Below are 12,992 nucleotides of genomic sequence, written 5' to 3' on the forward strand. Positions count from 1 at the left end.
ATCTGAATTTGAGACCAGATCACGAAACATGGATACACAATGTGTTTAATCCTGCTATTATTTTAAATTGTATCCTACTTATTTTCTTATATTCAACTTGGTCACAATTCATTTTCAAAACAAAGCGCTCATTTTTTGACCACACAAAAAAACCAGTTCATTAATGAACCATCTCAACAGAATACTTTTATTTTGCTCAATGTCTTTCCTTTGAAACTTTTTTTTTTGACTCTCTTTCCTTTCTCTCAAAACAACAAATAAATGAAACCGCAAAAACCCTGCCAATAGAAGTAAAGTTTTTAAGACAGATTTATTGTCTTTCCTCCTCCCTATCAGAATATTTAATAAGGGTGTGGCTTTGGAGGGAAATTGTCTCAGTGATGGCAGAAGAAATCTACATAACAAATCATACTGAATATATGGCCCTAAAATGAATTATTTTAGAGAACAGAAGAAAACCTCTTATTCGTTAACTCATCTGTGTTGGGGAAATTGGAAACCTAAGCTGATTAACAGTAATCCGTAAAACCCATTAGATGGGTAGATGGGAAAAATACTTTTTGAAATAAGTCTATAAATACATAGTTGCATCTTCCTCCCTCTTTTCCTCTTCCTCCTCCTTCTGCTCCTCCAATTCCACAGCTAATATTTTCACTATTTGCGAACTTATCATCATTTTTAATACTGAACACGTTATTCTGAAGTGATTCATCATGCATTCTAATATTGAGCGCTTCATAAATGAGCAGCCTAGCACCACACTTAGCACACTATGTTGGAAAACCTTATAAATGATTTTGATCACAAAATATGATAAGAAAAAGTTGTTTCTGGATTGGCTGGGCAAGTGGGAATGAATTTGAGAGTTGTTTCACTGTATCATTCTGGTTGCAAATACTCTCCTGAATTTTAATGATTTCGGAGCCTGCCTCAGTGCTGGGACCCCATCAACTTTACTTCCATTTTTCTAACTGCCTCTTTTGCAGTCTATGATCATTCCGTTTCTGGACCTAGTCTGATGCCTGCTTTAACTGGTCTGCTTTTGTAATTTGTTCAGTTATATTGGAGCTTTTCAGAAAGATGGTCAGAAGCCCTGCCCATCACATTATCCCCAGCTGAAGCATCTTTGACTAGTCTAAACACACACACATGCACACACACACACACACACAGCCCTTTATTTGTGTTTGTGTTTTCTAGTGCAAGACATTGCACTAGAAATACTCACAGGCTATAAAGGCAACAGTAGCTAGCTAAATTTTTCCCCACTGAAAAACAAAGATTATGATGCTTGTTTTTTTAAAGGGATTAAAATGTGACAAGATAGCAAAAAGGACTCATATTGCGGAGTGGCCTTGAACCAAGCCTTAAGGTGCAAGTCTGCAGCATAGAACAGTCGGAAACCGCAGTTCCAGTTCTAATTATTCAATGTGACTTTTAGTGAGGTGTGTAAGGTAAATTGAACTCCTAGGACTCATTTGTAGAAAAGTATTAGGTGGGCTGTTCCCTAGTCTCTTTAAATCATCAAATGGTAGAATTTCTGTGAATTTCATGTATGTGTGGCAGAATCAGTTCCCTTTACACGGGATGGTAAATATTTAACCAGCTTCTGGAGAGGCATTTAAAAATGGAATATTCTGAGACTTTGCATCCTGTCTTCAGACCTATGTTGTATCAGAGGCCTAGAGACTGATACTGTAGGACAGGTTATTATATGAAACATATTTTTATAGTCCAGAAAATGAGAACTTATTTGGTTTATGTTGTTGTTTTTTGTATGATTCTTTGGCTAAGACATTTAGAATCTAATCTAGTTATTGAAATCAATTTTGTCAGGAATTATCATATATATGGTGTGTGAAAATTATTATTTGGAATTTGGAAATTATTTTCTTTACTTTTTTGTTGAGTCACTTATTGACTTAAATAGTAAGTGTTTGCTACTTACCTGAGTCGTGGGCATTTGAATTCAAGGTCTTTGATTGGACCTGTGGTCTGATTTTGACTGCTTACGTTGAGCTGCACCATGAAAGCTGGTTGGGGTCTAAAGACTGAGGGAAATGATGATTCAAACCAGAATGAAAAAGTTGCTTTTACTTCCAACTAACCAGCAAAGAAGCAATGAACCAAGAATACCAAGTGAGGGGATTAGGTTCCCTTCACTTCCCTTTCTTTTTGGTAAAAGCTGATACAAAGTGAAGGATGCACCAGGTCAGAGGATCTGAGATGTGAGAATTCTGACTTTCAGGTGAGTGGCTGGGAGTGGGATCACATCAGCTTTCAAATAGGTTTTTGCAGCACCACTAATTAGGAATTTGGTGCTGTTTTGTAGAACTTCTTCTTTCCTACACACAATTTCATTGCAGCAGGGCTGCATTTGAACTAAGACAATGCTTACCAAACGTGTTTCAACACACTGTTGTTTTCAACACTGGTTAACTCTGTTAAATTTTACCTAATACAAACTGATAGAAAGGGTCGTTACTACAGATTAGTGAGTACCTTTAATCTATCTTTTCACCCTCTTCCCAAATTCCCTTTCCTTTATTCATTTGGACAACTTTCCCCAATAATATTTATTCTAGATTCCAGTAGAAAATGCTGATTTTGAAGTAATCAGGAATTTAAAGCATAATAAAAGAATAATAGTCTTAAGCATAATAAATGACTGAAATTGCTCATAATGGTTTGATTATTTTAGTCATTGAAAAGCCTGATTAGGCTTGATCTTCTGATCAGACCAGTTGTTGAATTATTGACAGACAACTAATTAATCCCAAAACGAAAGAGTCTGATCTAAAACATCCCTACTTCATACTTTATTGTGCTTGGCACACTACTGTACCTGTGAAGACAGCTATAGTTTTCTGATGATTTTGTGCATAGTTGTGAAAATTAATACGGTTTACACATATCTCTTCAGTAATACATTTTTCATACATTCAAATTTCTTTCAATATACTTTTATTTTGTCCCTCTTTAAACTGTTCTAATTACAAAGCAGTATCATTGGGGGATTAATGGCTATTTAATAAATTAATACTAACAAATTATAATATATGAAAGACTTCCATTATTCAAGTAGCCTAAACTATTTGTAAAGAATTTCTGAACTCTTTCATATTTGAAAGTTATTGTATTAATTTTAATAAGTTTTCAAGTATATTACCACTTCTTAACTATATTACTACCATCTGGTCTGCTATTCCTTAAAATGTAGAATGTTCTGGTAATTATTTTGCCTTTAAGAAAAACTAATACAAAAACAAAGTGTTTGTGATGGAGTCATTGACATGACTGATTTCAGTGTCTCTAAGTAATTAGTTAAAGAATGCTTGTCACTTTCATTCAAAGCAATATTACACAGACTAATGCAAAAGATGATGGTAGTAAATAGGCTTTCAGGTCATTTCTGATCAAGTTAAATGTGGTTGTCATTTCAATTGATCATTCTGCATCTTTTCCAGACTGTCCATCCATCTCTTGGAACAGCCTGTTCAATAAATTCTACAAGAAGTAATTTGGGTGATTTTAGAGAAAGTGCATCCTTAGATTAAATGGTTTTGGGTGCTTTTATTTACTTCTGTGAATAAGAATATATTTCAGAGTGTTAATTTTCTGATTTATAATTATTGAATTTCCTTGAAAAATAACTATTTGAATAAATCCCAAATGAAATACAAATTCTGTGCATCTGAAGTAAAACAATGAATTCAAGTAACGTTGATCTAGTACCCACATAACTGTATTTACATATGCTAGATAAAATTATTGATTATTTAGCACAAAGTTATAATACTTTCATGTTATTGAAATATTGAATAATACTTTGGAGTAGTGAGAGCAATATTGTTCAGTGTAATAGTAGTTGATAAAAAATACATGCATACATGGTAGACTTAACAAGCATCTTATTTTTATTTTGGGAAAAACTTGTTCAAGAGTTAAACAGTTTCATAAAGAAGGTGCATTTGTGTTCTCTAATACAATCAGGTAAAAGACAAAAGGTAGCTAGAGATAAAACAGAAATCTTTTTATAGACAGCATAGAAAGATTTTGGGGGCAAGGGAAAGCATAATATTAGACATTTAAAAATTTTTAAAAAGTACATCAAAATTATCTCAATCTGGAGAAAGTCAACGAAGAAAACTAAGAATAATAACACAGTATAAAGACCATGATCCCCTACTTGTAGGTAAGAACACACATCATGGACGTAAAGATGGAAACAATAAAGTGGTGACTACTAGAGCAGGGAGGAGTAGAGGGGCAAGATTTGAAAACCTGTTAGGTACTATGCTTAGTACCTGGGCGACTGGATAATTCATACTCCAAACCTCAGAATTATGCAATACACCCAGGTAACAAATCTGCACATGTGCCCGCTGAATCTAAAATCAAAGTCAGAAAGAAAAACAAAAAAAAGAAGAAGGCAATGATCTAAGTAACACAGGAAGTGCAAGGAGAGTGTACAACCCAGTCTAATGAGTTTCAAGAAAGTGTCAAAAGACTGTGAGACTGAACTGACTCTGATAAATATCAGTAGGAATTAGTCTTGCTGTTGTGCTGAGGTTCATGAAAAAATGCTCAACACATTGTTTGTTTGTTTGTTTTTTGGTTGTTTGTTTTTAAAGAATTTCGACAAAAAAATAAGTTATCTGCTTTGGAAAGTTGGTAAAATTCTAAGTTGCAACTTAAAAAAGGTGGCAAAGCTGATTCGTGTGTTGCTTCTACCTTCCTCAGCAAGAATAAACAGTTGGGAATCTAGAAGGAGTTTAAAAAACTCTGCAAAATGAAATTATAGACTGAGATAGTGAAGCAAAAATAAGGGAATGCACAAATTAAATAAGATTAGTCTCTAGAACCTAATACTATGCCTAAATACTGAAGAATCAGAAAATATGTTAAAAAAAAAACTGTGGAAGAAAAAGAGGCACAGGATACTGTATAGAACACTTGTTTTCTTTGATGTCAAGTAAAAGAAATGATCAGATTCTAAAGGCAATAAATTTATAAGTTGGGGCACTTTTTAAAACGTTTCATAAAATACTGTGTTGTTGCAAAGTAATATGCAGCATCGAGCTCTTCCTTCCAGGAAGGTCTGCTGTCGCAGTTGCAGGAAGTGCTGAAGGTGAACTGCCTTTACCTGTCACCCCCTTTGGGGACAACCTCAGGTACATCAGATCATGCCTTTTTGAGGATGGCTCAGGTCTAATGACAGATGAGGGAGAATGAAAATACCCAACCGCTTCCGGCAATTCAGCTTTGGAGTTCCCTGAGAGTCTGGCTGAGGGTCAAGCCCACATCACAGCAACCCTTCTCCTTCTGACCAATCTAGCTGCCTTCCCCTCCCTTTCACCAGTATTTGCCCCAAAGCAAACTCCAATAGCCATCTTGCACATGAACTCTGTCCCAGAGACTGCTTCCTAAAGAAGATACCCTGAGAAAATGTTGGAAGTATTAAAAAAAAAAAAAAATAGTGCCACACTCCAGTTAAAGAAATGGAATATGTATAACCATTTCCTTTGAAGCCCATACATGCTCTTTCTCTTCTCAAATTGTTTCCACCAACTTCAGAGGTAACCACTTTCTTAATAATTGACCCTTTTTTTTTTTTTTTGAGATGGAATCTTGCTCTGTCACCCAGGCTAGAGTGCAGTGGCACAATCTCAGCTCACTGCAACCTATGCTTCCTGGATTCAAGTGATTCGCGTGTCTCAGCCTCCCTAGTAGCTGGGATTACAGGTGCCTGCCACCAGGCCTGGCTAATTTTTTATTTTTATTTTTAGTGGAGACAGGTTTTCTCCATGTTGGCCAGGCTATTCTTGAACTCGTGATCCACACGCCTAGGCCTCCCAAAGTGCTGGAATTACAGGCGTGAGCCACTGATCCTGGCCTTATTTGACTTTTAAACTAATCACTGCTTCTGATTTGTATTTGTAAACATCATGTTTTATTTTGCATATTTTTGAAATTTATATACATAGAGTTAGTCTGTTGATATTATTCTTTATTTTGTTTTCTTTACCAAGGCAGCTGAAGGTGAAGGGAATAAAAGATTAGTTCACAAGGAAACAATAAAGAGACAGTAGATAAACATGATAAAGGAAGGGCATATAGAGAAACAACTTCTACTTGCAAAATGCTTAGCACATATGACTCCCACTACCTGATATGTTCCTTTCTCCTTTCTCTGCCTGGTGGAGACTTGTGCAGACATCTCCTCTTCTTTCCTGAATGAATCTTTCTAACTTTTCTTGGTTGTGTTTCTTGCTACCCCTAATTGCTGTATTCTATTTTATTTTATTTTGTTTTATTTTTTGAGATGGAGTCTTGCTCTGTCGCCAGGCTGTTTTGCAGTGGCACAGTCTCAACTCACCGCAACCTCCGCCTCCCGAGTTCAAGCAATGTTCCTGCCTCAGCCTCCTGAGTAGCTGGGATTATAGGTTCGTGCCACCATGTCCAGCTAATATTTGTATTTTTAGTAGAGACAAAGTTTTACCATCTTGGCCAGGATAGACTTGATCTCCTGATTTCGGGATCTGCCTGCCTTGGCCTCCGAAAGTTCTGGGATTACAGGCATGAACCACCACGCCCAACCCATATTTTAGTTTTTTATCTAAATCCCATGTATCTATTTTACTAAACAGCCCAGCCAGATAAGAACAAGCCTTACTAACAAGAATTCTGTAAAAAGTCTTACCACTTTGGCTTTCAGAACCATGGACCCAATTACCAATTTTCTGTTTGTAACAATACGTACATGGGTTAATAAAAAATATAACATTCACAGAATGTTTGGGAGTGGAATGAGAATCACATATTATTCCCCAAAAAGAGTTAGGCAAACTATAAGTTATATTGAAAACAAGCAATAAACCATACAGGTGGATCTGATAAAAATCTTAATCCCAGTTCACTAGAAAATTTGATGAAAACATGATCTGGTTGAGAACTTGTTCTGCATTGTTTACTGGTCTTCTGCTGTCGGGCCACATCCTGCAACATGGAAGTCATTTCCTTGAATCAGAGTTTCAGACAAGTCTTAGTTTCTCATCTTTGATAGCTTGCAGTTCTCCTTCTTCGCTTGTATGAGCTGTATACATTTTTAAGTCTTAAAATATTCTTGGTTCTCTGCTTCTATGCTATCAAGCATACCAGCTGTGAATCAGCAATGGAGAAATAGCTGCTGGGTTTAATCAGACCCCATAGTCTTTTTTGATGGCAAAAATGTAATGAGTTCCATGATGTTTGCTGTGACAGAGCACTCCTTTCTGTTCCATTTCCATGTGGCCTTGTGCCAGCATAATGAATGCCTCACACATAGTAGTTTCTCAATTTGTGTTTGCAGATTCAATAACAAATGAATGCTCAAATGAAATCTCAATAAGATAAATTGCGTGTTTGAACTTATCATGTAACACAGATATAGTTAACACAAAATTATTTTAATGATAGCTATTTAGATAGTTTAGGCACATTTCGAATTATCCAGAAAATTGACTTTTTAATTCCTATAAGTGAGTGTTGGCTATTACCTAAATTTGAGAATTGCAGGAATTCTGTGGATAGCAAGTGATTAGAAATTAAGATCCATAAATCATTTTTTTTTTTTTTTTGTGGGAAGTGGGGACCAATTTTGGTAGCTGAATGAAGAAAATTCCAAAAGATTCTGTCAGTTTCCCAGATTTCTTAAGAATCTGAAATGAACTTGCAAGTTTGAATGAAAATGTCCCCTAAGTAGCAAAAATAAAAGCTCTCATGGGCGTCCTGGCTTGGAAAAATATTATAAACATTTTATGTAGCTCAATTTAGCTTTCCTACATTATCGTCATTCTACAAATGCACTGTTACGTGGGCCACTGTTCTGTACGGTTTCAGGTAGTTCTGTTTCACACTGGGTGGATGTGACTACACAGTTCCACATTAATATATTTATACCTAGTGTAGGGAATATGGAGGGCTATGCTATATACGGCTCATAAATCAGTAAGAAGTGAGTCCACATTTATGCACCATTTACAGTGAAGTTTTGTATATTCTGTATCCAAATAATTGCACTTATTATGTTCCATATTTTAAAGCAAAATCACATCTTTTCTGCTGTAGAAAATTGCTCTCTAAGTAGATAACGGATTTCTGAACTAAACATGATATGCAGCCTTAAAGTTAAAGCAATACACTTCCATTGCACTCGGATAGCCACCAGGACCTCAGAGCATAATAGTTCTAATCAATTTTGTTTCAGACTATTTGTTCGTCATTAATCTAAAAATGTATTTCTACCCCACACTTATGTAACCATACGATAAATATGAAAAAGTAAAATCACTACAGCTAACAACAATTGATGGAAATATATATAGTATGTGTATCCAAACTTTAAATCAGTATAGATTATCTACAAGCACATTCAAATATTTTCTCTTGCCTCTTTCTTGTATGAAAATATGTTTTACACAAGATTTGAGTATATTTTCCTTTCTTAGTCATATAGTTGTATTTTGCAAGGTCAATCAGCCTAGCTGAGAGTCGAATTAATTTGAGTAGATCATACTCGCACAACCCAATGCACTTGTAATTCTGCTCCTTGAGTTTAGAACCTCTTTTAATATTATCATTTTAATATATTATAATGTTACATCTTTTCATTTTAAATGTAATGGCATTAGCAGTGGGATACTAGATATGTGAAGCCAAATAATAAGTGTGCTTAACATTATTTGCAGAATTTGTAGATGTTTAGAGAGGATAGGGAAGAATTATATTTATATGGAGAGAAGTAGATCTATATTTGGCATGAATTTTCAACATCTGAGATTTAAAGAAATGTTGAGCCTACACCTTAGTCATGGGAGTTGTCCGTGATCTAGCATTTCTGAAGGAACGTCTACAGGCTCTGTGGGGAAAAATTTCTCTGGCTAGGTCAGGAAAAGAAAAGACTTCAATTCCTTTCAGTCAATGCCCAAGGTGCCCATAGACAACTCTAGAAGCACAGGAGTGGAAAGAGGTCGCTGGATGATACGTAAAACTGTCCTAAGGGACATGTCTTATTAGGTAATGTCTAGGCAGAATGTATAAAAAGATAAAAAGTCCTTGAATTATCTCATGCTTTTCTGGCTTTTATCTTACCTCTTTTCCCTTCTTCTTTTCCTATTTTTTCCTTTCTGCTATAAAAAGTTCAAAACGGCCCACTTCGATCTTTCTTGGTCCCTCAGGAAACCAAATAACTCACTGGATGTTTGAGCTGAATTTGATCTAAACCATCTCTTGATTTCCAGGGTGACAATGTTCTTCTTTCTTCCTTGGATATTGTGGTTTACTGAAGAAAATTCATCTCAATAAATCCCCCTGGATTTAAACTATTTTTTATCACAGTCTACTTCTATTCAGTTCATGTTCTTTCTACCTGCAACTAAAATTATGCAAACCTTAGGCATTTGTCTTTGTGATTTTATCTTTATCTCCGAGTTTTACTTTTTTAATTTTACTTTTTAATTTTACTCCAATTTATACTTTATCTCCCAATATCTATTTTGTATGGGTTTTTTTTCCATTTTTCTATTCAATTCAGTAATCCACAATGGGATACAGTCTCCTGGATCCCACAGATTTGTCTCAAGTGTTCCAAAAATAACATCTTCAAAATTCATATTTACATTATGATTACTTCTGTCTTGTAGAAAAAAGATTTCAGGATTGAGTCCACAGTACAAAAATCAGCAATTTATTTTTAGTAAGAGCCATCTGTCAGTAAGAATCTGACCTAGCTAACCGGGTGGATGGCCGAGGTCATTTTAATGTGGTTGGCTAGTAAATGTGGTTGGCCTCTCTACCCTCTACAGAGGCCTAGGTTGGAATGGACTCTCCATGACCAGGAAAAAGATTAAACTGGAGTGTTTGGAGATTCTGAATACTAAATCAATATTTCTGCACGATGTGTTCCAATATATTTCAGGACTTCTGTGTAGGTATTATTTCAGTTTCAAAGTGCACTTATATTTGTTTCATTTTATTAACTTACTTTTCCAAATAAATGATTTGTATCATATATATAAAATTTTATATATATATTTCATTTTCCCCAAAACATATACTTACCACTCATCTCGGTACAATTTTGAGGACCTTTGCTAGAATTTTTCAGAATTCTTTCTTATTTTATTTATTTATTTATTTATTTATTTATTTATATATTTTTACTATGGTCTACCTCTCTTCATATATTCCTTTATGTATCTTCTCAAACAGTGAAGGAGAATGCTGTTGTTCTTTACACAATTTGAGCTTTAGCACTGGAGGAAGTTGGCATTCTATACTGTCATATTTCCTGTGTTATATACAATATTCTGTTATTGCCAAAAGAATCATTATTGATTTTAAATGAACTGTAAATCATCAATTGATCTGAAAATAGCACAGCCTTAGTTACAATCATGAAAATAACACATCTTTAAAAAAAACTAAGATCAGTTTTATGTTGATTGTATTTTATGTAAGAATTATAGTGTATCATTAAATAAGCAAAGGAAAAATAAGAGTAGACCTGACTGTATCTAGATTTTGAGGAAAGATGTTGGCATTTATGTCCAGGGAGAAATGTGTTGCTCAATCTGATGCTGCTTCTCATCTCTGCTTATCACTGTAACCAGAGGGCCGGGTTTAAGACTTAACTGCCACCAGCTTAGGTGTGGGTAAGTCACTTGTGTTCTCTGGAGCTTAGATCCTTAACCTATAAATTTGGCTTGAAACATATGCTTGAGTGCATGCGTGCGCGTGCGCACACACACACACGTACTTACATTTAAATAAATACGTACGTGCTATATATTTGTGTGAAGATACATATATAATTTATTTTTCTGCAGACTGGATGTCAAAAAAGCACATGTTTGAAATATTTTGAACTTTTGTGTAACAAATTTACATGATGATGTAATTCTAATATACTGGGTATGTTTTCTAGCTGTTCTTAGCTTGCTGGGTTCAGGTTTCTAACAGGTCACCTGGCACTGCAGTGATTAGAAGAAGCTTCATGGAAGAGATGGGGCTCATGTCTTAAAGGGAGAAGAGGATATGTATTGGTAGAACAGAGGAAATTCAGTTCAAACATAGAGAAAGAAAGCCCTGCAATAAAATTTATTATAGTACATCTTGAGGATGAGAAGAGACCAATTTCAATGAATGAAGTGGTTTTCATTTGGAAACAGGCAGAAAAAAATTTGGAGTGCAGAGGCCTTTAGGATCAGTCTGTGTTAAATATTAGTTTTCAGGAGGCAGGGCCAGCCATTGAGTGGTTTAGACAGGATGGTATAATGATGAAATTGAAGTTTGAGAATGATTATTCTGGCAGTGAATGGTATACAGTCAAGATTTGGGAGACCAAGATTGACAGACTGAAGATTACTGGGAAACAGTTGTAATCTAAATAGGAAGTGACAAGAGCCTATATCACAATAGTGACAAGAAAAATGAAAAAGAATGAGTATATCTGAGATAGATGGCAAGGAGGTAACTGACAGTATTTGATCATATTTCCAGTCCTCCCAATACCCCAAAATATCACATATATTTTTGGCTAGGGAGTTGGAGCTAATGATGTTGTCACAGTTTGACAGCAGACATGAAAAGTAGAAGTCTCGGAGAAGCTGAAGAATTTAGTTTTCAACTAAATTTATGATTTTTATGTTGGGAAATTAAAAATATCCTAAAGGCACTCTAAATTGAAAGGTGACCCATGTGAAATGTCAGGTGAGTTGATATTGATTAGGAAGCTGTCTCTACACAGGTGATTGTTGAAACTGAAAACGGAATCAGCTCTCACTGAAATGTGTTCCCCATTAGGCTTTCTACTCCTCAGGATAAACCTAGTCATTTGTACTAGTTTCAGGTAAAGTAAAGTATCCATTTCACCTTTATTTTTCTTTCTTTTGCCTTTAAGTACAAATGTAAATTTTTTCTTCTTTAATTATAAGAACAAATTTAGAGTAGGTTGTCAATGTCTATTGCCAAGTAATTGCAATATTCACCCAAGGAATGTTGTAATATTTTATACTCATTAACAATTCCATTTGATATCCAAAATTTCAACAAAAGGAAAATTATACACTTGTTTATCCAAACTGAAGACTTTTGAAGATACTGCAGAATTTATAGCTGCTATGGAAAATAAAGGCAGCATAACTCACTCCTGGTATGAGATTTGATTTTTTTATTTCTTTTTTGTATGACTGTAATTATTATCATTATTTTTTTATTTTTGGAGAGGCAAGCATTTTGTGCTATGAACTAAACATAGCGTTGTACTCAGAAAATATTTGTTTTCATGTTTCCTTTCCTTAAAATGTCTGCTAGAGTACAGATGAAAATTCTACCTAGAAGGAAGATAATCTTTTTTGAAACAATTGGATAAGATTAAATTGATTTGGTTCAAATAAGACCATATATGGAGAATCTAATAAATATTGAGACAAGTAGATATAACAATAGTTTAAAGAAGAAAAACTGAATGTGTTCTATTAAGTGCAAACTTAGTTAAAATCTCATGAATGAAATTACTTGGAGAGTAGGGCTACAAAAAATTAGGTAAATCATAGACACACATGCTCTAGTAACTATGGCTACACAAGCACTGCTGCTTCCAAAAGTTTTCTATCAATTTTAAACGAAGGTAGAGAATAAAACTATGAATACTGTCTTAGCAAGTTTTCCTGCTTTTAAAAAAAGTAAGATTGCTAGTGCTGCATGAACTATTTATTTTCCCCAAACACTTGAGTTGCAAAGTATTTTATTTCATGGAATAATAGAATATATTAACTATGACCCTAGAGAAGGAGAAAGTTTTCAATTAGTTAGTATAATTATATTTGTTACAAATCAATCAGCAACAACTCAGTATTTGGAAATTCAGGTTCTAGTTTCAACTGAACCACTACCTAGTCATGAAATTGAGGAAATGAATTGATCACTAAGGACCTCAGTTGGCAGTGTAA

At 34.7% G+C, this 12,992-nt stretch overlaps 1 protein-coding gene across 2 annotated transcripts in view; it reads left to right on the forward strand.

Moving 5' to 3' along the window:
• CNTNAP2 (contactin associated protein-like 2) overlaps positions 1-12,992 on the forward strand; it is a 2,310,676-nt gene that overhangs the window by 345,422 nt on the left and 1,952,262 nt on the right. The window lies entirely within an intron of this gene.

This window comes from Colobus angolensis, unplaced genomic scaffold (genome assembly GCF_000951035.1).
Source record: "Colobus angolensis palliatus isolate OR3802 unplaced genomic scaffold, Cang.pa_1.0 Scaffold2, whole genome shotgun sequence".
In the NCBI taxonomy this organism is placed as follows: Eukaryota; Metazoa; Chordata; class Mammalia; order Primates; family Cercopithecidae; genus Colobus; species Colobus angolensis.